Source organism: Dipodomys merriami, unplaced genomic scaffold, assembly GCF_024711535.1.
Source record: "Dipodomys merriami isolate MVZ:Mamm:240054 unplaced genomic scaffold, mDipMer1.0.p SCAF_2117, whole genome shotgun sequence".
Lineage (NCBI taxonomy): Eukaryota > Metazoa > Chordata > Mammalia > Rodentia > Heteromyidae > Dipodomys > Dipodomys merriami.
The window spans coordinates 7,320-33,471 of NW_027203513.1; the positions used below are offsets into that span (position 1 = coordinate 7,320).

The window sequence follows — 26,152 nt, forward strand, 5'->3', positions numbered from 1 at the left end:
ACTCAGAAGGCTGAGATCTGAGTATCATGGTTCAAAGCCAGCCTGGGCAGGAAAGTCCATGAGACTCGTATCTCCAATAAAACCACTCGAAAACGGAAGTGGCACTGTGGCTTAAGCAGTAGAGCGCTTGCCTTGAGCTGAAGAGCGCAGGGACAGCGCCCAGGCCCCCCCATGACTGACCCAAAAAAAAAAAAAAAAAAAAAAAAGAATCATGGTAACAAAAACATGGTATTGGCACTGTATGTATGTATACTTTACAGGAAATCATGTCATTTACAGGAAAGTGAATGCAATTGGAGGACATTTGTTCAGAAAACAAAATATCACCTTTTTAGTTATATGAAAACTATATATATTGGCAAGAACAAAATATCCTAAATTTCTAAAATTCTATATTTTCATACTGTTAGACCAAAAAGGCTATAGGTTCTTATCTTTTAAAAATATGCACACATAAGTGCTTTGCTTTTTGTTTGCTTTGTTTTTTTGTTGTGCTGGGAATAAAACTCAGTTGCTTGGCAAGCACCATCTATCTATGTATCTATCTATGTATCTATCTATGTATCTATCTATGTATGTATGTATGTATCTATCTATCTATCTATTTGTCAGTTGTGGGGCTTGAACTCTAGGTCTGGGTGCTGTCCCTGAACTCTTCAGCTCAAGGCTAGCACTGTATCATTTGAGCCATTGTACCACTTCTGGTTTTCTGGTGGTTTTATTGGAGATAAGAGTTTCATGGCCTTTCTTGTCCGGGCTTGCTTTGATTGGTGATCCTCAGATCTCAGCCTCCTGAGTAGCTACCAGTGCCCGGCTAGGCAAGCACTATCCCTCTTTTCTTTTTAATTCTGATCAGAGATCTCAAACTGCTTTTCATAAATAAATAAATAAATAAATAAATAAATAAATAAATAAATAAATAAATAAATAAATAAATCACAAACTGCTTTTCATAAATAAATAGCATACACATTACTATACTGCTGAACCAAATTACAAAAGAGACTCAGAGACAAAGGTATAGTAGAGGGTGCATAATTTTTTTTTAAGGATATGACAATAAAGTGTCTTTTTATTCTCTTCCTCTGAAAACTTGCATGGAGAAATTAAACCAAGGAAAGAAAAGTAATAAAATTTATAGGCCTCAGGGGTCTCAAAGGAAAAACAGAATAAAATCAGGTATCCACTAATATGCTCAGACATTGCACACTTAGTGGTCCTGAATCAAAAATTAAGAATGGTTTCTAAAGGGATGGGGAAAACATCCCCTACCCTTTACAAATTTAAATAGAGGGCAGCAGACATGCTTTACACTCCAAAACTATGGTAGCAGTCATTCTCAATGTGATCAAGGTAAATGTAGAATGGAGATGTTCTAAACACAGCTATGATTCTGCAAATCTTAAAACACACTAAAACCATGATTACATTGAAGGAAAATGCACAAATAGGGATTTTGAGGGTTTTTTTTCATTTGAAGGTAATCTTAATGCTATTAAATTCACAAATATGCTAATTTAAATACCCAATCCTATGTATCTAAAACACACAATGCATACATGCAAGTATCTATTCTCTCCACATGTCAGCGCCCATTCTTATCATGGTTTGGAAATGAGAACAGATTCCCCTTAAACTGCAAGTCAGTAGGTGTTTCTTTACAGTTAACTTTAGCAAAATTCATACAAAATAGTAATTAACAATGATCTTTACTTGTTAACTCACAAGGAAACACCTTCAAAACTGCATTTTGTTAAAGTTTCTGTACTAAAATGTAGAAAAACTGAACTACACAAATATTGAAAAATTAAAAATTCCTTAATTTTTTATTCCTGGTACCACTACCACAATTCACAGGGCAATATAGCTGATGTAATGAAAAGACAAAGACAAAGCTACAACAGATAAAAGACCTCAGGAATATACATCTAATTGACACGACGTTGCATTAATCAATAGCTGCACTTTTTGCAAACTGTGGCTATGACAGTCCTGAACAAGAAGGGTTTCCTGTTTAAGCTGCAGTAACTTTTCTGACTATGGATCATCGTTCCTTCTGTGGCAGATTTTTACAGTTCCTCTAAGGCATTTGGGACGACTGTCTCAAAGTAAACTGCAGCTTTCCTGACAACTCCTCGCTCTCTCTCTCCTGCTAAGAACTGTAGCCTTTTTTTCTGTTGTTTTAAAACCTTCTACTACCATATCCACCACTTCCACCACCAGATCCATAACCACCACCATATGGACTGCCAGAGCTTCTTCCACCAAAACTGTCCCCTTTCATGGGTCCATAATTTGATTGCTGTTGTCCACTGTAATTTCCAAAATCATTATAGTTACCACCACCAAAATTTCCTCCTTCATTGTAACCATCATATCCTCCTCCACCACCCCCATATCCTCCACCTTGGTTTCCATAACCTGGTCCACCACCACCATAGCCTCCTCTACTACTATAACCAGGACGGCCACCATAGTTGCCACCATCACCTCCAAATCCATTGTATCCACCATCACCTCCTCCATAGCTACCTCTGCTGCCACCACCTCCACCATCATAGCCTCCTCTTCCACCAAAGTTTCCATCACATCCAAAATTATCTCCACCACCTCCAAAGTTTCCTCCACGACCCATAATGTTGCCAGATCCACCTCTACGACCTCTTTGTGATCCAGAAGACTGCATCTCTTGTTTAGAAAGGGCCTTTTTCACTTCACAATTATGCCCATTAATAGTGTGGTATTTCTGAACAACAATTTTATCAACTGTATCATGATCATCAAAAGTTACAAAGGCAAATCCTCTCTTTTTTCCACTCTGCCGGTCTTCCATAACTTCTATGGTTTCAATCTTGCCATATTTTTCAAAGTAGTCTCTCAAATTATATTCTTCTGTATCTTCTTTAATACCACCAACAAAAATTTTCTTCACTGTTAGATGGGCTCCTGGCTTCACAGAATCCTCTCTAGAAACCTCTCTCTTTGGTTCCACAACACGCCCATCAACCTTGTGGGGTCTAGCACACATGGCTGCATCCACCTCTTCAACACAAGAGTAAGTCACAAAACCGAAGCCCCTGGAACGTTTTGTCTGAGGATCTCTCATTACCACACAATCTGTGAGTGTGCCCCATTTCTCAGAATGTTCTCTTAAACTATCATCTGTAGTTTTGAAGCTCAGACCACTAATAAACAACTTCCGCAGCTGCTCTGGTTCCTTTGGATCATGGCCCTCCTCCCCCCAGTGACAGGAGCGACAGCCAGAGTCAGGCTGGGGGCGACCCGGGCGGCGGTTTTACCTCCATTTTGAGACCGGACTGGCCTCTTCCAACTCGAGTTCAATATGGGACCGAGAGGAAGAGGCCAAGGGTGCATAATTTTGAAACATATTTTGGAAGGGTATAAATTTGATTGAAAGAGATGGCTTGCAGCTATGAAAATTGAACAAGGAAGCATGTTGAAATTGTTTTGGGATGGTAGGAAGGGGAGAAGGGGGAAAGGAAATTGATATAAGGGGTGAGATTGATTGGGACATATTTTAAACATGTCTGGAAATATAGCAGGTGTGAGCAACTGGTGCCCTGCTCCTTTTTATTTGTATATGAAATTACTCTCCCTTCAAGAATGCTGATACAGTTAATTCCCCTCATTAGAAAATAAAGTTCTAGCTTTCTTTGTTTGTATGAGCTTTCTTCTTTTATGTATGTGTGGTACCAGGGTTTGAGCCTAGGGCGTAAGGTTTGCAAAGTGGTGCTCTATGGCTTAAGCCACAACCCAGCACTGAGGCATGTAACTTTAAAGACATTTTTACATGTAGCTATTACAGCCTTGACACTGAAGACTTTACCTGCTCAAGGAGAGTTCCCCATTAGACCTCCCTTGTACTGGATCCTCTTTATACATTCATGTTCCGTAGAAATACCAGTAGAGTGCCCCTGAATTGTCTTCCCCTAGAGCTTCTACACGGAGACTGTCTGCATCCAGACCCTTGGCAGAAAAGGAAGGAGGGTTGGGGAAAACAATGAACTAAATAAATGGAAGAAAACTTCAATACACGAACTTATCACCTGTTTCAAAATGCCAAGTACAGGATATCATTTTTCCATCTGGGCAGATAAAACACAGAATGGGATGGGGGTACCTTCTTCGAAGAACAAGATATAGAAATACTTGAAATGTTCCCTACCCCAACCACGGCTCCCACCCCTCCAAAAACGGAGAATTCCAATGAATGGTCTGACTACCTGGCTTAGATTTACTTTATATGTACACAAAAGGTAGTGGGTAGGATAAGATGTTCTAAGGCTCTGTCCCATGTAATCCACTATGGCAGCTCAGTCAGAACCCACAGCAACATTCTGCTCCAGCTGAGACTCCCAATTTACCCCAGGGCCTGACCTAGGCTGGAGTCCTGAATGAAGACTACTTCTAAATGACATGACCAAGAAAGGACTAGAAGTCATCACCAGGTCTAATCCTGTATGATCCGGACACCTGCCAGCCGGGCATCCGTGGCTCATGTCTGTCATCCCAGCTACTCAGGAGGCTGAGGTCTGAGGATCATGACTCAAAGCCTGCCCAGGCAGGAAAGGCCATGAGCCTTTTTATCTCCAATTCATGACCAAAAAGCCAGAAGTGGAACTGTGGCTCAAGTAGTAAAGCATTAACCTTGAGCAAAACAAAAACAAAACAAAAAAGGCTCAGGGACAATGTCCAGGCCCTAGTTCAAATTCCTACCACCCCCCCCCCAAAAGATCCAAGAGCTCTTACGTCTAACTAACCACTAAAAGATAGAAGCAGCACTGTGGCTCAAGTGGTAGAGCACTAGCCTTTAGCAAAAAAGCTTAGGGACAGTGTCTAGGCTCTGATTTCAAAGCTCCATTCTCAACTACTGGGTTTTTACTGTGCTAGAGAAAGGGCTTTCAGGGAAGCACCTTGAGTAGATCGAAGACATCATCTGCATCTAGCCGGTAATCACAGAGGCGGTGCAGAATCTCCACACGGGTACGAAGAGGCAGGTCTTGGAAACTGGCTTCTCTCAGGGGGTTGGGTTTCCCCTCCTCAAGCTCCCAGCAGTAGTTGATAATGTCTTCCAGGTAGCTGTGGAATGTCTGAGGCCTATCCATAAGGCCCAGACAAAAATACATGAATGTACACAAAGCTGTGGCTTGAGAGCTGACAAACTTATCAATGGCAACAAGGAGGATCTGACGGTCTTGGCTGCTTTATGTATTAGACCAACTACATGAAGTTCCAAAGAAGATAAACGTGTCCTAAGAGCTCCCCACAGAGAACTCTTAAAACACAGGCAGCAGCACACGCAAGTCAACAGCAAACTACGAAGTGGAGACAACTGTCTAATCTTTTGCTCATCCTATTTATTTATTTATGCATGCATGCGTGCATGCGTACATGTGTACATGCCAGGCCTGGGGATTGAACTCAGGGCCTGGGCATGGTCCCTGAATTCTTCTGCTCAAGGCTAGTGCTCTACCACTTGAGCCACAGTGCCATTTCTGGTCTTTTCTGTGTATGTGGTACTCAGGAATTCAAATGCATGCTAGGCAAGCACTCTACAACTGAGCCACATTCCCAGCCTCCAAATACTCTTAAAGATCCATTTTCTCTTTACTTTCCTATTCAAAATATTAGGAAAGACCACTGGTTGTAAGTTAGTATTGCATGAATAAAGAGACGAAGACCTACTTGAAGTTACCTGTTTCTTATAGCAAAGAAACCAAGACAGAGCAGTAGAAAGAGAATGAAAACAAGGATGAGTCAACTGCTTTCTAACACCCAAGGTTAGCCACTTGATAGAAGTCAGCAAAGAGCTCTTCAGCCAGCTTCAGACAGACGACACTTCCCTTCTATTGGCCAGCCCACAGACAGAGGCAGAGGGCTGGGGTACTGGCCACTTTTAAGGGTCAGCTGGCTGGAACTGGCAGAATTCATGACTAGGCAAAGCAACTGATTTAACAGCTGCAATGTGTTTGGGATATCATAGAAAACAGGCAGCTATTGACCTCTTAGAAGCACATGTCAGGGACATGAAAAGGTATCCAGTCTCCTTACTAAGGCAAAGAACCATACACAATGCAGACTAAGTGAAAAGTAGAATCGCCTCCTTCCACACGCTTCAAGCATTGGTGAGGCTTAACTAATGCATGCACATGATTGATGAGACAATATTTAGCAGGAGTTCTTGTAAATCAGCAAGTGAAGAGGTTGTATAAGATAATCTGAGGCCTGCGGTAGAGCGCAGCAGTGCACCATCCCCAGTACTGGAGCCACAGCCACTGACTGACAGTGTCTATCCTTTATTTGTGTGGGTAGATGTGAATCCTGAGGCTTGAACTCAGGACCTGGGGGTGCTGTCCTTGAGCTTTTTTGCTCAAAGCTAGGGCTCTACCACTTGATCCACAGTTCCACTTCTGGTACTTTTACTTGTTAATTGGAAATATAGAGTTTCATAGGTTCTTGCCTAGGCTGGCTTGATCTGCAGATCTCAGACTCCTGAGTTACAGGTACCCAGCTTGAAAGTGTTTCTTCTTTAAGATCACAGAACCTAGGCCAAAATAGCTAACAGATCTTTTGTTTTGTTTTGGACAGGACTTTACAATGTAGCTAAGCCTGTGGATGAAATCTGAGGATCATGGTTCAAAGCCAGCCCAACAGACAACCTGAGATTCTTATCTAAAACAAAACAAAACAAAAACAGCAAAAAAAATCCTAGATGGAGGTATGGCTCAAGGCATACAGCACCAGCTGTGAGCTAATCTTAGGACCAACTCAAAAAATACTGAAATTGGAATTTTGCAATAATAAATGGGGTGATTTGACAAGAATACCTAGAGAAGTTCTATAAACACCTAACAACAAGACATCACACAGGTGCTGCCCCAAGCTACATCACACGGCTGAGATGACCTGGGAAGACCATGGTTTGAGGCCAGCCAACCAACAAACACAGAATTGGGCATTCCACGCCTGTCATCCCAATTCTGAGGAAGGCTAAGATCTGGAACAGTAGGGCTCCAAATCAAGACAGCCAAAGGAAAAAAATCCTGGGACTTCTTATCTCGGCAGAAAATGCTAGCCCTAAATGCAGCGAGAAGACAACTTATAAGAAGCTAAATCTGGAAAAATCGCTAAAAGAAAGCATGTGAAAATGATCCTTTTGTAGTATCACTGATTTCGCACACAGAAAAAAATGTGAAATATATAGGAAAAAATATATTACATTGACTTGAACTAAATGAAACTTTTTTTGGAGGGAGGGAGGTCATGGGGCTTTAACTCAAGAGACTGGGCACTGTCCCTGGGGTCTTTCACTCAAGGCTAGCACTCAAAGCTAGCTCTCTATCACTTGGAGCCACAAAGCCTCTTTTGGTTTTCTGGTAGTTAACTGGAGAGATGAGTCTTAGGACTTTCCTGCCAGAGCTGGCTTTGAACCACAACCTTCAGATCTCAACCTCCTGAGTAGCTTGGATTACAGGTGTGAGCCATCAGTGCCCAGCTAAATAAAAACTCTTGTTCTTTAAAAACATAAATGGAAAATACACACTAGGAGCAAATATTTACACTTTGACATTGTATGTCTAACAAGGGACTTACATCCAGACTGCATAAAAAATCTAAACAGTTCCATCTACAAACTAGTAAATACCCCTAACGGAACATAAGTAATCAAAAGATGTGAGTAAATGTTTCACCAAGAAGAGATGTACAAATGAACAAGAACGATGTCCAACATTCCTGGTCATCGGGAAAATACAAATTAAAATGACAGTGAGTTACTACCTTAAATAGGTGAAATTAAAAGAGCAAATGTTGGTAAAGATATAGAGCAAGCAACTAGACTTCTCCTATTTCACTAGTAGAAATATAAAATGTCACAACCACTTTGGAAAAAGAGTTTGGCAGTTTCTTGCCGTTAAACATACCATTACCATAAGATTCAGAAATTCTCAAAATAAATGAAAACACATTTACAGCAACATTTGCATGCAAATACTCACAGTAGCTTTATCGTAACAACCTCAAAAGCAACACACATGGAAACACATGGAAAGCAACACATGGAAAGGATAAACAGCTTGCAATTTATTTTTCACTAGATACAATTTAATCCTTCACTTGGCCAAAATGAACAAATTAATACAAACAGCAATCCCAAAGAATTCTGCAGACATTGCACTGAATGAAAGAAGCTGGACTTGACAGTGTGTTGTCCCATTAGCATAAATTCTACAACACTACCACAAGGTATCTTAGTAAAACTGAGGCCGCTGACAGCCAGACCAGTTTACATGGGAGAGCAACTACAAAGACAACTTTCTGGGAAGATGGAAATGTTCTATGTTTCTGAGCAGAATGATGACTACATGGCACATTCATTTGTTCAAATCCATTGGCCTGCCAGGTGCCAGTGGCTCACATCTGTAATCCTAGCTACTCAGGAGGCTGAGACATGAGGCTCCTAGTTCAAAGCCATCCCTGGCAGAAAAAGTCTATGAGACTCCTATCTCCAATTAACCACCAGAAAGCCAGACGTGGAGCTGTGGTTCAAATGATAGGCAGCTTTGAGCAAAAAAAGCCAAAGGACAGTACCCAGGCCTTAGTTCAAACCCCCAAACCAGTACACAGACCCAGTCATGCGCACACACAGAAGTGGCCTGTATGCTGAAGATATGTGATTTTACTGCATGATGTCACAAGTTCAAATAAACACATTTAGCAGGAGCACTGTAATTTCCAAAGAGATAATGTTTAAAGGACAAACTTTCAGTATTAGATTTTGTTTTTGAAAGCAAAGCAAAACAAAACAAAGAAAGTGGGGTTGGGAATGTGGTTCAGTGGTACAGTGCTTGCCTAGCATGAATAAAGCCCTGGGTTCAATTCCTCAGTACCACACACACAGTAAAAGCTAGAAGTGGCATCATGGCTCAGTGATAGAGTGCTAGTCTTGAGCAAAATAAGCTCAGCAACAGTTTCCAGGCCCTGAGTTCAAGCCCCAGGACTGACAAAACAAAAACAACAAAAACACCCCTGTGTATACTAGAGAAGAAAATGGAAAAAGAAACCCCAGCAAGAGTGAACAGAAGAACCCAGGTGCTTATCATCAACCTTGGGGAACAGAAGATAGGCAATATTCTACTACTAGCAGAACTTGGGCGTGCTCCAGAGCTGTTGGCTCCTACGACTCTGAAAGCATGTAACCTCAGACCCCTGCTCTACAAGTGCAAGTGCTGGACCCACACAGTGCAGATAACCCCAATCACCCATCAATGTGAACACCGACACTCTCCCTGCCCAGGAGACAGAACAGCGCTCCTGAGTTGTGTGAGGCAGCCTGTCAACTGCTTTGTACATTTTGTCCATTTACATGTACCCTCAGTTTTCCTTCTTTTGTACTTATAAAAATACATCTCTGATAATGCTTTTGCAACTTGTGCTGATTGCTCGACCTTTTCACCTGTCGTGTCTATCGGCCGGGGCGAGTCTGCTCCTGGTTCTCAGGGGGACATGGGCCTGGCACGGCCGTGCACCCCAGCAAAGCCAAGGAGCTTCGGAGAGTCCACAAGGGCCCAGAGAACCATGAGACCCTCCTCAGAATCCAGCATCTCTACTTTGGGGAGTGTTTATTTGTGCAGCAAGAGGAAATAAACAGACCCAGGGCCTCATGCATGCTAGGCAGGGGCTCTACAAAAGGGAAGGCTAACAAATGTCAGGGCTCTTTTCCAAAAATAAGGGAAAGGTGAGGTACAGTGGCACATACTTGTAGTCCAGCTATCCAGAAGGGTGAGAACTTCAAGGAGAACCCCTTGAACCCAGGAGTTCTAGACTAGCCTGTACAACACAGCCCATCCCAGGCTCCAAAGACAACCACCACCAAGAAAACAGATCTCAGCACAAAACAGTTTTGTCAACATTGATCAAATTTACTTGCTAGTGCCTTCACAGACACTAGAGAGCTATTTATTTGCCAGTTATAACGGCATCAGAGAGCCCAGAGGCACCAAGTAAATTATGCTACTGCTACCAGGTTATGTGGACAACAGAAGACACAAGTGCAAGAAATATAGAAAACTCTATCGTTTTGTTAGGCGGTATTTCACCAATATTTCAAACAAAAATCAGAAATAGGCACAAACAAGAGACAAAAATTCTACACTTGAGTGGCAGCTGGTGTAGCTACGAGTAAATGGTAACAGATTTGTGAAAAGCAAACTCAACCATCACAGTAAAGAATGAGCAGGGGCTGGGAAGGTGGCTCAGTGGTAGAGCGCTTGCTTTGCATGCATGAGGCCCTGGGTTCAATTCCTTAGCACCACATAAGCAAAAAGAAAAAAGCCGGAAATGGCGCTGTGGCTCAAGTGGTAGAGCGCTAGCCTTGAGCTGAAGAGCTGAGGGACAGCGCCCAGGCCCAGAGTTCAGGCCCCATGACCGGACCTCCCCCCCCCACCCCCCCCACCCCCGCCAAAAAAAAAAAAGAAAGCGCAGACACAGAGCCTGGGAGCTCATTTGCATATTATGCATTAGGGTATACTGTCTTATATGGACTAGGGGTAGATGCTATGATTGGCTAGCTATCCCTGTGCGATAAATATGTGCTAAGAGCACAGTTAGTAGTTACTCACTTGATATCCCTTTGCTGATGTCAGCCCTGAAGCAAGCAGGCAATCAGATCGCTAATAAACTCCACATCATCTCTGTGAAGAGCTGCCTCTAACTCCTGAGAGAGAAGAGGAAAGAGAGAGATTAAATACTGAGACTTCTTAAAATCTACACTACCACCAAAAACACAGAGCCCAAACAACAGAAAATGGCTGGTCAATGAAGCAAAGGTCTTGCTGCCATTTTCCCTCTTCCCCCAGTTACTGCTGCAAGAGGAGCAAAGAGAGCTTTCAGGTTTTTCCTGGAGTTTCTCTTACTGCCCCTACCATCCCTCCCATTCCTTTTGTCTACACTCTGGAAGACATACCCACAGTTCTTGGGGAGGGTTGAGGAAGACAGTAATGGGGGGCAGGAACTGAACTCAGGGTCTTGCACCTGCTAGACCTGTATTCTAACACTTGAGCCCCAGTGTTTGTGTGTGGGAGGGAGGAGGTTGGGGAAGACAGTAATGGGGGGCAGGGACTGAACTCAGGTCTTGCACCTGCTAGACCTGTATTCTAACACTTGAGGCCCAGTGTGTGTGTGTGTGTGTGTGTGTGTGTGTGTGTGTGTGTGTGTGCGTGCATGCGTGTGTGCATGTGTGTGTGTGTGTGTTGATCCTAGGGCTTGAACTCAGGGACTGAGAGCTGTCCTGAGCTTAATCTGCTCAAAGCTAGCGCTCTGTCACTTAAACTCAGCACCACCTCCAGCTTTTTCTGAGTAATTTTCTGGAGTTGAGTCTTAGGGTCTCCCCTGCACAGGCTGGCTTGGCAGCACAATCCTCAGCTCTCAGCCCCTTTTGCAGCTAGGGTTACAAGTGTGAGCCATGGGCGCCCAGCTCAGCCTGCTTTTTTGTTGTCTATTTTGGAGACGGAGCTTGGAAACGGTTCCCGGCTGACTACTTACTAACGGCAATCCTCCAGATCTCATCCCAGCCCCATGGCTGTGATACAGGTGCGTATTTCTTTTTTGCAAAGCCATGCTAGCTGTATAATCAACTAGTTTGCATATTGTATAGTTTTCTAATTTAGTGGCAAAACAAAATACAGGAGCATTAAATTCTTTATAATCAATTACAAGTACTCTTTGTTATATAACGGTTTCAAAAATAAACCAACTGCAGCACTGTATTTTGAACTAAACAGAACTGGGAGGAAGAAATTTGGCAACTTTTACTTTAATGATGCTACTCCTGCATGTCTAGAGGAGATTGCTAGAATAAGACGGCTCTTACATCATCTGGAGAGTAATGCCTTAGTGAGATGCCTTTGTTTTGCTTACGTTTGCAAACACTCATGTGTACAGTCTAGGGCCTGGAAATCCCTTTTCTGGGCCAACTGTACATCACACAAAGACTTTTTTTTTTTTTTGGTCGGTCGTGGGGCTTAAACTCTGGGCCTGGGTGCTGTCCCTCAGCTCTTCAGCTCAAGGTGAACGTTCTACCACTTGAGCCGCAGTGCCACGTCCAGTTTTCTGAGTGGTTTACTGGAGCTAAGAGTGTCACGGACTACTCTCCTGCCTAGGCTGGCTTTGAACCACAATCCTCAGATCTCAGCCTGCTGAGTAATTAGGATTAAAGGTGTGAGCCACCAGCACCAGGCACAAAGACTTTTCTCTACGGTCTTCCCAGGTGAATTTCACTTTGCCAATCCTCCAATTTCGATGCCTGAACTACAGTAGCTATGTACCCTGCAACACACCTGCCTATGAGTCCCTCCTCTCCCAGAGTACATCAAAAGTGCAACTTGCTTGCTCTTAAGTGTGGCTTCCAACTCTGAAGAATAGTAGAGATGGGACCCAGGCCTTTGCACACGCCAAGTACTATTCCACTGATGTAAAGTCCCAGCCCAAAAATGCTCATTTTTCATTAGAGGTGCTTAGACTGAACTATGTAATGTCTCCTAGAGTTTATATTATTACTAAATATATTACTGGCTCTGCCAAGTAATTCTAACTACCTAGGAGGCCGAGATCTGAGGACTGAACTTCAAAGCCAGCCCCAGACAGGAGTCCATGAGACTCCAATTAACCACCAAAAAGCCAGGACTGGAGCTATGGCTCAAGTGGCAGAGCACTACACTAGCCTTGAGCAAAAAAATCTCAATGACAATGCCCAGACTCTGAGTTCAAATCCTAGGCAAACGTGCACTCGTGCATGTGCGTCTACATACACACACACAGAGGACATACCAAATTAAGTTGTTTTAACAGCCACACTTGAGAACATAAGGCAAGAACCAGGAGGGCATTGCTCAAGAGAGGACTGCCAGAAGTCTAACATAGGATATGCGTGATCTCTTAGAGACCAGACTTGGAAAACATTTAATGGTGACTTTATTTTTAAAAAATAATCATGATTTGGAGTAGAATGTAAGATGTGCATTAACTTTTTTGGCTGAGGACAGCTCCTGGGCCTGGCACCTGTAGAGAAGGCTTCAACCACTGAGCTCGCCCCCAGGCTCCCTAAATCAATATGAAGGGGGAACAAAATCATAAATGATCTTCAGTCAACTACTAAGTGAGACAAGAGGCTTCTCAGGCTTCTCTCTGGGAGAAAAGTTTGCTTTCTTATAGGATAAGTACAATAGAAGGATACAGAGTCCGGACTGTTGGATTAGGAGAAATGAACAGGCCCATGCTGTCTTTCAAACAATATTCCAGCCCCTTTCCTTGCTTCCCATTTACCCCCACATCATAGGTCCTAGAATATGGTAAATAACTCAGTACAGTCTGTAGACAAACAGGTTCAAATACAAGACTGCCTTTTAAAACGTAATTCTACAATACTATGTTTAATATAACAGAACGCCACCTGGAAATATACTAGGATGGGGGAGAGGCATGCAGGCATGGATGCACAAATGCCAGACCTGAGTTAAGAAGATGGTTAAATCATTAGGAGTGACATTGTCCAAAAAGAGATGTACTGTACTCATTATCTGACTTATGTAATTGTGACCGGTCACCCTTGTAACAACAATTTTTTTAAGTTATCATTAAAAACTAGAACCAAACTGGGCCTAGGTGGCTCACACCTGTAATCCTAGCTATTCAGGAGGTTGAGATCTGAGGATCAGGGTTCAAAGCCCGCCTGGGCAGGAAAGCCCATGAGATTTTTTTCGCCAGTTTAACCACTAGAAAAACAGGAAGTGGCACTGTGGCTCAAGTGGTAGAGCGCTCACCTGGAGCTGAGGGACAGTGCCCATGCCCAGAGTTCAAGTCCCATGACCAACAAAAAAAAGAGAAAGAAACTTTTGCAAAGGTGTAGAAATATTTTCCTGCCAAAGGTCATATGGCCTTTTATAACATCATTATGGGCCATACAAAGTTATCAGTACAATCAGAGCAGATACATTCCTGTCTGTCTGTCCCCTCATTTACCAACTGACTTCCTAGGCCTTCAATGGGCCTCAGGCCAGACTTTCCCCATCTCTGTTTAAAGAGTAGTTTGAGTTGTGCAAGATGAAAAGCTCTGGAGATGTGTTTGTTTCACAACCATAAAAATACACTACTGAATATAACAATGAAAATAATACTACAGAAACACACTGGTGGCTAATGGTAATTAATTACTGTACAATGAAATCTTGTTAACAGGAAAAAAGTCATTTTCATGATTTTTCTTTTTTCTTTTGGCTTTTGCTCTACCACTTTAAGCAACAGCTCCACTTTCTGGTTTTTGAGTGGTTCACTAGCGATAAGAATCTCATAGGGGGCTGTGAATGTGGCTTAGTGGTAGAGTGCTCGCCTAGCATGCACGAAGTCCTGTGTTTGATTCCTCAGTACCACATACACAGAAAGATCCAGCAGCAGAGGTGTGGCTCAAGTGGTATAGCACCAGTCTTGAACAAAAGAAGCTCAGGGACAGTACCCAGGCCCTCAGGGACAGCACCCAGGCCCTGAGTTCAAGCTCCAGGACTGGCAAAAAAAAAAATTATAGGGATTTTTCTGCCCGGGCTGGCTTTGAACTGTGATCCGCAAATCTCAGCCTCCTGAGTAGTTAGTGTTACAGGTGTGAGCCACCAGCACCCGACTAATGGGTTAACTTTTAATTGTAGCAATGATATAAATGTTTTAAAATTGTTACCATAATTAAAAAATACTTTTCACAGCAAGATGCTGTGTGTTACTCACACGAAGTATGTGGTCTCCAAGGGGTGGTATGGACAAAGAAGGGAGGTAAATACCACCCGTGATACACAAAACAAATGCTGCACAAAGTAATATTATATTTATCTCATCTTCCTCTATGGAAAGAGAGCAAAGACTGAGGAGATACCAGTATCCTGTTTTTTGATATAAGGAATTTGAATTCTCTTCATACATAACCCACTGCTTTAAGTACGGATAAAACTGTCTCCAAAGAGAGTCCAGCGATCCAGGTTATTCAAAGCTTTACTACTTAAGGTTTCAACCCAGAGCTTAAGTCTTAGACTAAGGCACAAGGGACCCTCCTCCTAAAGACATCCACCCCAAGCTTTTTTTATTTCCTCTTCTCACTTTCTCTCCTTGGGCCTTTTGTATTCTTTCACTGTGCGCATTGAACTGTGAGCACAGAAATCTGAACTTTGCCAAGATGCTCAGGGACAGCAGAGGACGGGGAAAGAAAACAGCAGAAAGGGGTAAAAGGAGACTCCATTCCTACCACAGCTCTGTGGCTTCAGAGGAGCTGCGGAGAGTAACAGGATTTGCCTCTCTTGCAGCTGGTGCCACAGCTCATTAGGGAAAAGCCTGCTTAACGTGTGCACATGTACACACACACACACACACACACACACACACACACACACACACACACACACACACACACACACACACACACACACACACACACACACACACACACACACACACGACTGAGCAAGGGGCACCCAGACTACCTCTGGGGGAAGGGGAAGAAGACAGCGGTTAGAAAACATGCCCGCTAAGGATGAACAACCGCTCACTTTAAAAAATCCTGCCCGCCTTACAGCCAGATTCCAGACCAAGGACAGTCTAATGACATACGGAACATGAAATTTCCTTAATATAGCCAGTCACTCGACTGTAGCTTTTCTTAAATAACACTCCAGACACTTTCCTTTTGTAATGCGTACCTATTCCCTGTGTAAGTTTTCTTTAACCTTTTACCAATTTGTTTCTTTTCTTCAACTTCCAAGAATCAATATACAGATTTATATTGCTGCCATTTAGTCACAATAATTCCTTTGAGTTTATTTAGAGGAGGGAGGGAGGGGGGAAGGAGAGGCTAAGGAATAAAGTCATGTTGGTTGTATTTGCTTTTGGAGTTGCAAATCTTCCTGATTTGCCCAGGACCGACTACAATGTACATCTAGATGAAAGCCCCGTGTGGGACCAGAACCCCTCATGCACAAAGGCAGGGCAGCGGGCCCCTGAGGGACTCTGGCAGCTGCTGGCCACAGAGACTGCCTAGAGTGCCGGCTCAGGACATGGGAGTAAAGGCACACTAGCCTCCAGAAGGCACCCAGACTGGCAGCTGATGCTTTCTAACTTGGTACACGTTAATTTAACCCCAAAGGATTGTGGCATGCCAATTTAGCAGGAATGTATAAATCAGCCAGAGCAACTGCACTGCCGAGGGGCCTGAAAGCAGCTACGTGGGCAAACCTTTATCTGCGCAGCCCCCAAAGGCTAGCAGGTCTGTTCTGCTCCTTTGTATGCAGTGACCAGACTCAGCTATGTCACCGGCTACAATGCTGTGGAAACCAAACAGCTCCTTCCCTCAGTGTTGACTATAACTCAAAATCATCAACTGGAAAAATGTTAATTACACAATAAATGTGTGAAACTAGAATGACTTTTCTGCAAATGTTTAAATTAGGAATAGTGGCTCCAAAGGCTGTTTAAAAAAAGTATTCAAAATTGCCTAATCTTCCCCCCACACACACACACACACACACACACACACACACACACACACACACACAAAATACCATGACACAAACAATGCCCAATGACTGAAAAAGCAGGGAGTGTGGTGCCTACCAGGCTGGGGTGGGAGGCACTAAGCTGGACAAGCATGGCTACACAGACGGAAAGGCAGATCCTAGCCAGGACACACATGCTCTGTGCGGGTCCAGTCAGATGTCTGCCTTCACCAGCCTTCACCAGCCGGCAAAGGTCTCCCATCGGGGCTGATGACTTTCCTGGGTTCCACACCTAAGACAGGAGGTAAAAATGGCACAGCTTCCTGGAGTCATTTGCCTTTTTGTTTTATTGTTGGTGCTTGTTGCTCAGAAACACATTTTCATTTTTTTCCTGCAGTTCTGGGAGGTAGCACCCATAGTAGGTAGATGCTCTAAGATTATTTATCTGTTTAGCCAGTCCTGGGGCTTGAACTCAGGGCCTGGGTGCTGTCCCTGAGCTTCTTTTGCTCAAGGCTAGCGCTCTACCACTTGAACCACAGCGCCACTTCTGGCTTTTTCTGTGTATGTGGTACTGAGGAGTTGAACTCAGGGCTTCAAGCATGCTAGGCAAGCTCTCTACCACTGAGCCACATTCCCAGAGTCATCCTCTCAAATTTTTAACTTTTAAAACAAAGATTGGGAGGGGGGGGGACCAAGATGGCGACGGGGCAGTAGGGAAACGCCACAGCTCTCTCCAACCAAAAAGAGAGTTCGAGCTCCAACGCTTAATCTCCCCAAGAGACCGACAACAACAAAAAGACGAACACTCAGAGAAAAACCAGAGGCGGAGAATAACAAAAAAGAAACAGAGGAAAAGAAGAATTTCAGAAGAAAAGCGAAGACCCCTCCCCCAACCTTTACTGGCCGCGCGGCAGTGCGCCAAGCCGCCGGCCAGCCGGCCCGGCGGGGGCTGCGGGAGCCCCAAGAGACACAGCAGAGACACAGGGGGCCGCTTTCAGATCACCAGGTACTGGTTTACAGAACAGCGGATCGCCAGGAACAGAGAAGCCTACCAGCCGGGAGTCTCCACGAGGATCCCACCCCCACCCCTCACTCTCCACCTGAGCAGAGAGGCTCCATCCCGCCAAAGCCGCTCGGCACCAGCAGCGCGCCCGCCCGATCGCGATCGCAACGACCCGGCACTCTCCACCCGAGCAGAGAGGTTCCATCCCGCCAAAACCGCCAGCAGCGCGCAAAGGGAACTGTCTGCAGACCACCCACCCGCCCGCCCAATCACGATCGCAACGACCCGGCGGGGCCACTAGGGCCCCAGAGGTACCGCGAAGAAGCTGTCTGAGCGGGGACACTCTTGACCCGACAGCTTCGACAGAGGCAGAGACAGAAAAGAATCACACAGAGCCACCACCGCCCAACCCAGCCCGGATTGCAACAACAACTGACGACCTACACCACACAGAAACAACCAGCTCCAGGGTGAGTACCCCACAGGGGAAGTGTATCCCTCAAGGGAGACCAGAGCTGGAGGGAATCCCCAGACCCTGACCTAGACTCCCTACCCCAACACCCGGACCACAGGACCCACTAAAACTGGGAACTGTTTGAGAGCTCCACCAGCCCATGGAGCACACTCAGCTGGCCAGGCTAGAGCAAGAGCACCCCTGGAAGGGAGCTTAAATGCCCAAGCCAGGAACAGCGCCCCTGGGTCAAGACTACCAACAGTAGAAGAAATTTGAACTGTGTCCCCCAGGCTGTATAACCTAGGTGGTATACACATCAGCACAGGCCTAACAAGTGCGCTCCAGGCTGCATAACCTAGGTGGTATACACAGCACAGGCCTAACAAGCGCGCTCCAGGCTGGGATCCGGCGCCTGAACAACACAACCAACTCCTCCCAATTGAAGTAAAAAGCTGAGCATACGCCTCAACAGAGGGGAGAAAGCCAGGAAACAACACTCCCCGGGGAAGCACGCCTGTGACAACAAAAGACCTGGAGGCCCAGGACAAGAGAAGCCCAAACCCCACCAAAACTCCACCCATATACCCTAGACTGGGAATTGGGCAACACAGGCTGCCAGCACCTGATAGTAAGCAGGAGCTCAGACTGTTAAGGCGGCTCAGCAATAGAGTGATAGTCTTGGATGTATGAGGCCCTGGATCTGATTCCTCAGCATCACAAAAGCAAAAAGGGTCAGAAGTGGTGCTGTGGCTCAAACGGTAGGGTGCCAGCCTTGAGCTGAAAAGCTGAGGGACAGCACCCAAACCTAGAGTTCAAGCCCACAACCAGCCCAAAACAAACAAAAACACATCAGGAGCCCATAGCAGACTCCAGCATTTGGGAGAGTGCATCCAGAGCATCTGTTCTTCACAAGAGCACCCGTAGGAGCAAACACAAGCAGTCTAGGCTGCTCAACCCTTCCAAAGGCGGGAACTGCCAGCAATCTACAGCAGAGAGCTGAGAATCCTAAGTAAGTCAGAATAGCAGCTGGAAATAGGCTCCCAACAGAACCCAGATCAGGCACTGACTCTCTACCAATACAGAATCAGCAACCAAGCAAAGACAGACACACCAAAACAAAATTGAAGAGCAGTCTCCTGAACCTCCATGCGAAAATCACAGAGAAAAATCACAAGGTTTACTACCACCCAGGACAGCAAGCTCACCTCAAAAGCCAGCAGCCACACAGGGGAGAGCCCCAGTGGGAGCAAAGCAGGAATGGAAGACAAAGGCTACTTCCAAGGGTTGCTGGAGGCAATGACTCAAGAAATAAAGCGAGAAATTGATCAGAAATTGAAAGAGCACAAGGATGAACTATCCAAAGAGATACAGGGTATCAAACAAGAGATGCATGCAAAAATAGAAGCTGCACAAACCTCAGTAAGAAGTGAGATAAACGCCAAATTAGAGGTAATGCATACCTCATTGAGAGGTGAGATCAGTACTCTGAGAACCAACATTGAATCCATAAAGGGATCCATTTCCTCCATGCAAACCACAATAGAAGCCACTGTCAACAGAGTGAATGAAATGGAAGGTCGAGTGTCAGATACAGAAGACAGAATACACCAACTGGACCAAAAAGTGACAGATATGGAAAAATTACTCAAATTAAACCAAAGGGATATTCAAGAGCAAGCAGATAATGCTAAAAAATTTAACCTTCGCATAATTGGAGTGGACGAAGGTGAGGAATTCCAGAGCAAGGGAATGCACCACCTATTTAACAATATAATCAATGAAAATTTTCCCCACCTCAAAAACGACCATCTTAACTACATCACAAAAGCTTATCGAACACCCAACAAGCAAGACCCCAGGAGAAACACTTCTAGACACATTATAGTAAAAATGATAGATCTGAATAATAAGGAAACAATCCTGCATGCAGCAAAAATGAAGAAGGAGCTATACTACAATGGGAAAAAAATAAGAATTACTGCAGATCTCTCCACACAAACAATGAATGCAAGAAAAGCCTGGGAAAGCACCATACGAGCCCTGAGAGCCAATAACTGCCAACCCAGACTGATCTACCCGGCAAAGCTAGCATTCACATTTGACGGAGAACTGAAAACTTTTAATAGCAAAGAAAAACTAAATGAATACATAAACATTAAGCCAGCATTACAAAGAATTCTAAGAGGGGGGACACAACCTGAAGAAAGCAGCCAGGAACTGGGGCCTGCCCCAAACAGGCGTTACTCAAAGTCTAACTGAGCAAGCACAGGAGGAAAGGAAAAAAGAAAAACTTAGGAAAACGGAATGGCAGGGACAACAATGCATCTCTCTATACTTTCTCTTAATATAAATGGGCTGAATTCGCCAATTAAAAGAAAACGAACTGAGGACTGGATAAGAAAACAAGACCCATCCATCTGTTGCCTTCAAGAGACCCACCTCTCAGCCAAACATACAAACAAACTCAGAGTGAAGGGGTGGAAAAGGATCTACCAATCAAACGCCCCCAGTAAGAAAGCAGGTGTAGCTATCCTGATATCTGACAAAATAAACTTTTCATTAAAATCAGTACAGAAAGACAAGGACGGACACTACATATTAATAAAGGGAACAATCCAAGAGGAGGATATAACCATCATCAACTTATATGCCCCAAATATTGGTGCACCCAGATATGTCAAACAAATGCTCTCAAACTTACAGAATAAAATAGATCCCAATACGATAATACTAGGAGACTTTAACACACCACTCTCACCAAAGGACAGGTCTACCAACCAGAGGATTGGCAAAGAAGCTACCGAATTAAGAGAGGCCATACTGCAAGCGGAATTAACTGACATCTACCGAGTATTTCACCCTAAAACAACACAGTACACATTCTTCTCAGCAGCTCACAGAACTTTCTCCAAAATAGACCATATCATAGTTCATGCAAGGAACTTAAGCAAATACAAAGGGATCGACATAATCCCCTGTATCCTATCTGACCACAGTGGAATCAAGCTAGCTCTCAATAACAAAGCATACCGCAGAAATTTCTCCAATACATGGAAATTGAACAGCACACTCCTTAACAATGCCTGGATAACAGAAGAGATCAGAGAAGAAATAAAGCATTTCCTACAACTCAATGAAAATGAAAACACCTCACAAAGAAACTTGTGGGACACAGCAAAAGCAGTCCTGAGGGGCAAATTTATTGCCCTCAGTGCCCACATCAAGAGAATGGAGACAGACCAAGTAAATAATCTCATGTTGCAATTAAAACAGCTAGAAAAACAGGAAAAAATGGGACCTAAAGCTACTAGAAGAAGCCAGATAACCAAATTAAAAGCAGAGATTAACCAATTAGAAAATCAGAAAACCATAACCAAAATAAACCAAACAAAAAGCTGGTTCTTTGAGAAAATAAACAAAATTGATGGCCCATTGGCTAGATTAATTAAAAAAAGAAGAGAGGAAACCCATATTAATAGGATTAGGGATGCCACGGGAAACATCACCACACGTACCCAAGATATCCAAACAATTCTAACAGACTACTTTCAAAAGCTATACTCTCTAAAGGAAGAAAATCGGGCAGAAATGGATGCATTTTTAGAGAAATACAAGTTGCCCAAACTGAGCAAAGAAGAAGTTAACCAATTAAATAAGCCAATATCCTATAATGAGATACAGGAAGCTATCAAAAGTCTTCCAACAAAAAAAAGCCCAGGACCAGATGGATTCACAGCAGAATTCTATAAGACCTTCAAACAAGAACTAATACCCATACTCCTCAAGCTCTTCAGAGAAACAGAGAAGGAAGGAGCTATACCAAACTCATTCTACGAAGCCAATATCACACTCATCCCCAAACCAGGCAAAGACCCAACCAAAAAGGAGAATTACAGGCCAATCTCCTTGATGAACACAGATGCAAAGATCCTTAACAAGATTCTAGCTAACAGAATCCAGAAACACATAAAAAAAATAATTCACTATGACCAGGTAGGCTTCATCCCAGAGACACAGGGATGGTTTAACATACGTAAGTCAAGAAATGTAATCCAACATATCAACAGAGCCAAGGTCAAGAATCACATGATTATCGCTACAGATGCAGAAAAGGCCTTTGACAAAATTCAACATTCATTCATGCTAAAAGCTCTGGAGAAAATAGGAATAGAAGGAACATTTCTAAAAACAATAAAAGCCATTTATGACAGACCAATAGCCAATATTATACTTAATGGGGAAAAGCTACAACCAATTCTCCTAAAATCAGGAACAAGGCAAGGATGCCCACTGTCTCCACTCCTCTTCAATATAGTCCTAGAACCCTTAGCCAGGGCAATAAGGCAAGAAAAAGACATTAAAGGGATCCGCATAGGAAAAGAAGAAGTTAAACTATCCCTTTTTGCAGACGACATGATACTATACCTCCAAGATCCCAAAAACTCCATCCCCAAACTCTTAGAAATCATAAATCACTTTGGCAAAATAGCAGGATACAAAATAAACCCACAAAAATCAGTTGCCTTCCTATACACTGATAATGTACAGGAAGAGAGGGAAATAAAGGGAGCAACCCCATTCACAATAACCTCCCGAAAAATAAAATATTTAGGAATTAACCTAACCAAAGATGTAAAAGAACTATTTAATGAGAACTATAAAAAGTTAAAGAAAGAAATTGCAGAAGACACTAGGAAATGGAAAGACCTCCCATGCTCCTGGATAGGCCGACTTAATATAGTAAAGATGGTAATACTTCCAAAACTAATATACAAATTCAACGCAATTCCTATTAAAATCCCAATGACGTACATCTCTGAAATACAGAAAACAGTCCAAAAATTCATATGGAACAACAAAAGACCTAGAATAGCCAAAACAATTCTAGGGGATAAAGACAATATGGGAGGGCTATCCATGCCGAACTTCAAACTCTACTACAGAGCTATAATAACAAAGACAGCATGGTACTCGCACAAAAACAGACCCGAAGACCAATGGAACAGAATAGAAGATCCAGAAATAAATCCACAGGCCTACAGCCAGCTGATATTCGACAAAGGAGCCAAAGACATACAATGGAAGAAACACAGCCTCTTCAACCGCTGGTGCTGGGAAAACTGGGCAGCCACATGCAGAAAACTAAAAGTGGACCCCAGCCTATCACCATGCACCAACATCAACTCAAAATGGATTAAAGACCTTAACATTAAACCTGAATCTCTGAAACTACTGCAGGACAGAGTAGGAGAGACACTTGAACTAATAGGCACAGGAAGGAACTTCCTGAACAGAGTCCCAGGGTCACAACAAATTGGAGAGAGACTCGACAAATGGGACTACCTTAAAATAAAAAGCTTCTGCACAGATAAAGCTATCGCAACCAAGCTAGAAAGACAACCAACTAATTGGGAAAAAATATTTACCAGCAATATATCAGACAAGGGGTTAACATCCTGTATATACAGGGAACTCAAGAAACTAATCCCTCCCAAACCTAACAAACCAATTACTAAATGGGCAAGGGAACTAAAGAGGGACTTCTCAAATGAAGAAATAAAAATGGCAAAGAAACACATGAGGAAATGTTCATCATCCCTGGTGGTGAAGGAAATGCAAATAAAGACAACCCTGAGATACCACCTTACCCCAGTCAGAATGTCCCACATCCACAAATCAGCCAACGACAAATGCTGGAGGGGTTGTGGAGAACGAGGAACGCTATTACACTGCTGGTGGGAATGTACACTCATACAACCACTTTGGAAAGCAGTCTGGAGGGTCCTTAGAAAGCTAAAGATTGACCTCCCTTACGATCCAGTCATACCACTTCTAGGCATCTACCCTGAACAACAGGAACCAATATACAAGGACACGTGCACCTCCATGTTTATTGCAGCACTGTTCACAATAGCTAGGATATGGAAACAACCTAGATGCCCCACCACAGATGAATGGATCCAAAAATTGTGGTATCTATACACAATGGAATATTATGCAGCCATTAGAAATGACAAAATAATGGCATTTGCAGGGAAATGGATGGAGCTAGAAGGAATCATGTTGAGCGAGGTAAGCCAAGAACGAAGAGACAAACAGTACATGGTCTCCCTGATAAGCGGATGATAAATCCAAAATGTTAGGTGATATGACAAAACTAACAGGACTTAAGAAACAAAGAACTCCCACTCATCTGGTTGAACCACTACTAAATATCCCCATGCTGCTGATCACGTGTATGGTATATAACATATGAACACCGTTATATATTACAGACTGTGATAGACAATTTGCTCCAGGAAAGTTAGAATGAACGTGTGACTTTAAATGAGCATCATTATTCCACAATACTGTGAATTTCCGGAAATTAAGTAATCACTTAATCACAATCAAAAAAAAAAAAAAAAAAAAAAAAGAACCTTGGGGAAGGGAGGGAGGGAGGGGATGGTAGGGAGAAAACAATGGAGGGGGTAACAATGTTCAAGAGGAAGTGTACTCATTACCCCACTCATGTAACTGTAACCCTCTGTATAGAATCTTTACAATAAAAAAAAAAAAAAAAAGATTTATAGCAGAAAACAAAAAAAAAAAAAATTAAAAAAAAAAAAAAAAAAAAAAAAAACAAAGATTGGGGCTGGGTGTCAGGGGCTCAAGCTACTCAGGAGGCTGAGATCTGAGGGTCATGGTTCAAAGCCAGCCTGGGCAGAAAACTTCCTATGACTTATCTCCCACTAACCACTCAAACACTGGAAGTGGAGCTGTGGCTCAAAGCAGTAGAGTGCTACCTTTGGGGGGGGTAGGGTGGGGAACCACCTCAGAGACAGCACCCAAGCCCTGAGTTCAAGCCCCACAAATGACCAAACAAACAAAGCAAAATAAAAAAAGGCTGACCAAACCCAAAACATTTATCTATGTTTGGTCTGCATCTGCATCTACGTTTGGTATGCACAGGACATTGTGAGGGACGGCAGGAAGGTGAAGAGAGAGCCCCAGTCCAGTTGTGAGAAGTGATAGGTTGGTTACTACTGGAGGGATGACAGTGGAACAGGCAATGAGAGATGAAAGGGAAGCATTTCAGAAGCACAGTCAATAGCTTGGCACCTACTTGTAGGTAAAGAAAAAAAAAAAAGACAAGAAAATTTAGGTTGAGTTTTAATTCCGTCTAAAAACAGCTAGATAAGTGTAAACAAGGAAAAGGCTAGATTGGGGTGGCAGTGATAACAAAGAATTACACTGGAGATAAAAGTCCTCTCAGTGTATACAGTGAGATGTAATCGTGTAGTGTTGTACAGACAGCTGTTCACACCCAACTGAACCTCAGCTGTTCATGTCCCAGACTCTTGTGTAAGAATGAAAACATACGCAATCAGACGTGCTTCCCACAACTGTGGAAAGGCACCTACAGTGCCTGGCACGCACGTGCACACACACATACGCATGCACACACACACACACACTGTGTGTATGTGAAGGATAAAAAGAGAACCTATTCTTACACAATGCTGATCAAGAATGAAAGGTTGGGATAGGATTCGGCTCAGTGGAAGAACACTTGCCTGGCAAATGTAAGGCCCTGAGTTCAGTCCTCAGCTCTGGGGAGGGAGGGAGGGAGGGAGGGAGGGAGAGAGGGAGGGAGGGAGAGAGGGGAAGAAAGAAAGAAAGAAAGAAAGAAAGAAAGAAAGAAAGAAAGAAAGAAAGAAAGAAAGAAAGAAAGAAAGAAAGAAAGAAAGAAAGGAAGAAAGAAAGAAAGGAAGAAAGAAAGGAGGGAGGGAGGGCAAGGAAGGAAGGAAGGTAGGGAAGGAGGGAGGGAGGAAAGGAAGGAAGGAGGAAGAAAGGGAAGGAAGAAAGGGAAGGAAGGAAGGGAGGGAGGGAGGGAGCGAGGGAGGGAAAAGAAAAGAAAGGCAAGGTAAGGCTGGCAATTCAACGGAAGGACACTGCAATGTTGGTTCTGTCAGAATGCCACTGTGGTGGTGAACAAGGAGCCGCCAGTGGACACAGGCTGACAACAGAAAGGCACTTAGTGACACACAAGTCACCTCCAAGAATGAAATATTAAAAGTGTTTTTGTTTGCATTTGTTATGTGCAGGTCCTGGGGCTTAAATTCAAAAGTCTGGGCACTGTCCCCAACTTTTTTGCTTAAGGCTAGCACT

The 26,152-nt window shown here is 43.6% G+C and overlaps 1 pseudogene; it reads right to left on the minus strand.

Annotated features, from left to right (window-relative positions):
- Positions 1 to 233: 233 nt before the first annotated feature.
- LOC138834329 (heterogeneous nuclear ribonucleoprotein A3-like) overlaps positions 234 to 26,152 on the minus strand; it is a 55,386-nt pseudogene continuing 29,467 nt past the window's right edge.